The following is a 5,729-nucleotide window of genomic DNA, read 5'->3' as shown; positions in this document are numbered from 1 at the left end:
GTTTGACATAGAGAAGTGTCACAACGCCTAGGTGTGAAATGTAACACCGCAGAAAGAAAGTTACATTAAGTGCTCGCGTCAGTCTATTTTGTCATCTGCGTTCAGTGAAGAGAAAGTATCTGCTCATACATGTGCGTGCTTCGTGAAGAGACAAGGCAGGTAATATGCAAAATATTTTTACCTTTTTACTACCAAAAATGTGGTCTACATGGTAATGTGGTGCTTTGTAATATGCGAGGAAAAGTTATATTTATCCGTACTTAGGTCTGTGAACTTGAAGTCCCTTCGTACCCAGCCAATAATGAGAGAGAGACAGATGTATTGTGCTTGTGTGTGTGTGTGTGTGTGTGTGTGAGAGAGAGAGGAGGGGCATAGAGAGCACGCCCGTGTGTATGTGTGTGTGTGAGAGAGAGAGTTGTATTTTCGCATGTGTTTGTGTGTGTGAGAGAGAAAGAGAGAGAGAAAGAGAGAGAACGACGAGGATGACAACCTTCTCTTATCCTTTATCCATACCATTTGTACTATATTACACAAAATTTATGCAAAGTTTAAATGGAGGTCGAGAGACAATTACGCACTTGAACACTCTCATCTACATAATCCATAAACAAAATGAAGACGTCAACAACGTTAAAGTCAACCTGGCTGATAGCTTCAGGCATGAACACGTCTTTTTTATGAGTAATTATACTGTTTTGGAACATGCGTTTTAGCAGTATGCCTCGTAACATTTGCCAACAGTCACCGGTGAAAGCCCATAATATGACAGGTGGGTGCTGTTATGATAGTGCTTAAAGAGGTAAAACAGGGAAAACTACCATTAAAGCGTCTTGCACTGCTGTGTGACTGTGACTTTTAAGATATTAAAATATCCCAGGCATTACTTTTTTTAGATTAAACCACCTTGGTATTTCATATTTGGTATAAAGATGATTGTGACAAAGGAAATAAAAGTACCCTCTACCAGGGTCGCAGTTATTATTGTGGACATTTTTGGCTGAATCGACGTTAGACCAAAATGACTGTCTATATATCTAGAGACATATCTGTGAATATCTGTGGAAAATCAATCTGTCGCCCTGGTAGAGGGTAGAATAAAAGCACTGTGCCTGTTAAACTGGTCATAAATTTCAACAAGTGCGTGTCACAGGAATTGAGGATGCAAAAATTATATTCGAAAAGAGGGCAAATTTTGCCAGAAAAATGCGACAGTTGTTTGAATGTGTTAGGTGAGACTGGCACTGCCGCAAGCACATCCTTTGCCACAATGATAGGCCACGACATATACGTTTCTCTTAAGCTAATCCCAGTATAAAAATCTAAAAATGATACTCTATCGTCTTACCTTCATGGCAAGTAATAGCATATACTATACTATATGCTATAATAATATTTAAAAAACGTGGCGAGGGATACAATTTTACAAGGTTAGGTATTACAGCTGAACTTGCAAGACTTTCGCCAGACAACCGTATTCTTTATGGTCCACTGTTACTTTAAAGGTGACAACAAGCCAGCGGTGATACCGATACGCGGTTTTATGTCGAAAAGGAACCCGAAAGACTTGCCGCAAGCTGTATGCACTGAATGAATGATACGGTTCCTTCTTAAAGCACACTGAAATTTTAATTGATCTTACGAACATGTGTTTTTTTTTTATCTTGGGGGCGCGACAGCGGGATAAGGCATTATGTATGTATGCAACCATGCAGGAGGCCAAGACGAAATTTTAATTAACATTTTAGGTTGATTTCAATTAGATTTATTCCCAAAAAAGTTCTGAGGACATCGTGTTTTTAAGCAAAGGTGGATATTTTTGACCTTCATTTAATATAGCATGTTTGAATAAATGAATTACGCATGTTAACAGTGACATCTTGGAAACGCCTCAGGAGTACAAACCATGTGATTGTGTCAAAAATGTTTGGTGATCTTGGATATTTCTACGCTTTTTACCTAAGAACTGTAGTTCGTTACTTCTTTTTTTTTAATTCACACAAGATGGTTACTCCTTCTTAATTTGTCACTCAGCATCTTATTTCTCGTTTGGCATATTTCCTTAGGGCACTGCAAAATTAAAAACAGCTTTAAAAGGTTTTGTCGTTTCAGCAACATTGACTTAACGATCGTTTAGCCGCATACCTGAGAAGGGCACTAAATTCTTGTAGTTAGTGCCTTAGACTGGGTGCCCATACCTAGATCGATCTAACAGAATCGATCCATCTCCAAGGGATTTCTCGCTAAATTGCTTTTAGCTTAAGCGGCTTAGATGTCTGGCACGCCTACTGAAGCTGCTAAACCATAATTAATTACCCCTTAATGGTCCCTTATAGATATTTTCCCCATGACATTGAATTTTCTTTCAAAAAGAAAGCAATTTTCTCCAACCCACGAATCATGGCTCAACTCGTCCCTGTACTTGAACTTGTTGTTTTATACCATTTTGATTAAATAATGCAGTTCTAAATGTTTCCCGTAACGTCTAATGTCTACATGTAGGGAAAATTTCAGGTATAAAGATGTTTTATTGCTGCTGGAAAATGTACTCCTTCAAAAGTATGAATCAAGATGAAGGCAATTTGTAAGACATTTTGGCAATGTATCTTGTACTAGATGTTGTGACACGTGTAATTATGATACATTTTGATATGTAATGCGGGCGTTCTCCTGTAAAATTTTCCATAGATATCTGATTGAGGTCTTTGGTCTTCGGTGCCTAGATGCACTTGCTACCTCTGAAAAATGATGCTCTTCTTTATTTCACTTGGTAATTGTAATTTTTTATTTTTGTAATGTGATTCTTCCTCTATCGTCTGCTCAGGTTGAACCGGTTTGTACAGTCATTAATTCTTGTTCTCTCTCTCTCTCTCTCTCTCTCTCTCTCTTACTCTCTCTCTCTCTCTCTCTCTCTCACACACACACACACACACACACACATCCCTCCGTATAGATGACATGCTAATATACATATCTCAGCATAATGCCAGCGTTCATTTGATCGCAGACAAGCGATCTCTATAATGTTCAAAATCTAACCCTTGACTAAATTGGTTGCCCCATTGCGTTTCAACGGGGAGACTCGCTAATAAAGTCCCACTGCTTCCATACGCCACGATTGGAAAAATCTCGGCCGTGTTTGAGAAGTGGGAATGGTTTATTTAATGCTATGATATTACTCTACTACACACAGAGTCACTTTGGAATTGAGTAAAAAAGATAGCTCTCACTGCAGTTCTCTGTCGGATCATTTCAACCCAGGTCCATTTCACGTTTCACTAAATCTTGCAGGCTTATTCTAAATCTGGGCTCCACCCTAAAATTGTCCAGTGGGTCTTATTCCAAAGCTGTTCAACAGATAAACCAGGTGCTTGCGCAATATTGTAATGGTACGCAGGTAATCGGTGACTACCTTATACCTCATCTGTCCTGACATGAATACAATTTATCTCTTTTAAGACTGAGAACCCGTTTTTTTTCGTAGGATTTCCAATCCTCAATATAACCAGTTTGTCAAGTTGCGCAATAGGCTCTCCAAATGATGTTATGGTCGATTGCAAGGCAAACCACTTTACGAATGCTAGTATTAATGGGTAGTATCATGGCGGGGTCGTAGGCAGTTTTTAAGTAAAGTAATTCACGTAGCAATACCTCGACCGTGCATCCTTGTGTTAACACACCCTATGTAAAGTTTTATTTCTTCGTGTAAAATTCGAAATGAAAACAATTCTTGCCACTTGTCTAAAGTTGCAGAGTTTATGAACGTTCAGTGGTATGGGTGATAAGCCTGTATGTGGGTTGTCTAAGCCAAACTCTAGCACTTTTATCATTCACTGCCGTAGTATTTTAAATTATGGAAAACATGAATGGGACTGAGAAAAAATCGGAAAGCAAGGATTGGCAATGGAATTTCCGATTCCTAAAATACAGGATTGTATATGCCAGGATATGATTAAGAGCAAGCGTGAAGCAGTGACACTTTAGTATACTACTACAATTACTACTACTCCATATACTTAAGGCCATTCTCGTCACAGTTGAACATTCGGCATGAATTAGACAGAGAGATATCTGTGAATATTTAGGGTACTTGTAGAGGGTATACAATGCTACCACACAGGAAATTTGAAACTTGGGCAGATGGATGGACGAACTGTCTGGACGAAGACGGGAAGTTTGTGCCAAAGGCGCACCTTTTCAGGGGCGTGTCGACCCCTTCTATATACAGCATGGTTTTGAGGAATGTCGGAGGGACATGGGTCGTCGAGCATGTGACCTGACCAGGGAACCGAGCTGGCTTTTTTTATCAAGTGAGATAAGGGCCGTTGTAATCGAAATACACATAGGGCCTATCCCCTGTCTTGTTTGTATAGATACAAAACCTCCCTCCAAAAGGCGCCGTGGACGCCCTAATGTACTATATCATATATCACCACTGATACAATTTTTTAAAATACAGGAATGTTTGTTGTTTAGTTTAACAATTTTTTCATTTCCTGTTATTCTTATTATTCTGTGTCATTGATGCTGTATTTGGAATACTCCATATTTTACCACAGCTGTGGGGAAAAGTGGTACCTGCCACAGAGGGAGTCTTGCATGCTTTTTCCATGACAAGAGCAACTGGCAGCCAAACACCTGTCGCTTTTAACATCAGACAGTTTCCCCACTTACCGACAGCCGTTGCGTGTATATTGCAGCGACAAAAAAGCTGTCACTTACACAGCTTCTCATTTAAAATGTATTTTATTTGGGCACACACAAATGAACTTTTATTTTGATATTTGAAATTGTTTTGAATGTTCTGGTTGTAAATTCATTCACAAGACACCTGGTTGCTTTGTATTCCGACTGTGATGCCATGTCTTATGTGGATCGTGCAATGATGAGACATGGTAAATGAAAGATTATTTCGTACTTTTTACTGAACAATACAAAATAATCAAACATATAAATTAACTAATTTCTACTTTTCATATTAATTGATTAAATAGTTTTTTGTTTTCCTTTTTTGTTTCTATGCCCCCCCCCCCCCCAGTAATTGATGTTAATGTTATGAAAGTGAAGTGAAGTCACCGAAGTCAGCCCTTTCCTCCCTCCCTCCCTTTTAACACAAATATCATGTACCAGTCTGGCCAGTCTGACTTCAGCCCAGCACTTTGTCATCTCAGTGTAGATAAGCAAACAAAATCAACACACAGACAAACTGCCCGCCGCTACTCTTTGGTGCGGTGCATTACATACACTGTTTTCTTTACGGGTCATTTGACACGTGAGATGGCAGAATGCAGACGCTTCACTGATACCACATACTTGAGTTTAAAACATGTTAGTAAAGTCAAGGTTACCAACAATGACATGTATTGATAGTATTATTTCCGCCGAGTCTCATTTTTCATTTTTCACGTGAAACGTGAGATTGCTCCTCAGGAAGAGGGGTTAGTTGTTATACAGCATACCGAAAAACGATGCAGCTAACGCAATTACATTAGACGAGCCTCAAGTAACCGAAGTAAAAGCGTGACTTAATTCCACAGGTCTCCTAGTTTATTAGGAAAATAAGCTACTTAAACAGAACACCTAGGATTAGGAGTGTAATATTGACCCCTCCACGCTTCAACCGACCCCGCAGTCTTGTTTGTACACCGATATCCAATCTGTTGACCCACCTGAAGCATTTCAATACACCGCACCATAATAACCCCCCTGACTGCCCCGTGACGTAAGTAGGT

The sequence above is a fragment of the Lingula anatina genome, chromosome 9, assembly GCF_051362555.1.
Source record: "Lingula anatina isolate TDL-2025a chromosome 9, LinAna3.0, whole genome shotgun sequence".
NCBI classification, from domain to species: domain Eukaryota; kingdom Metazoa; phylum Brachiopoda; class Lingulata; order Lingulida; family Lingulidae; genus Lingula; species Lingula anatina.
The sequence above is the reverse complement of the archived record's forward strand: the minus strand, read 5'-3'. Positions refer to the sequence as shown.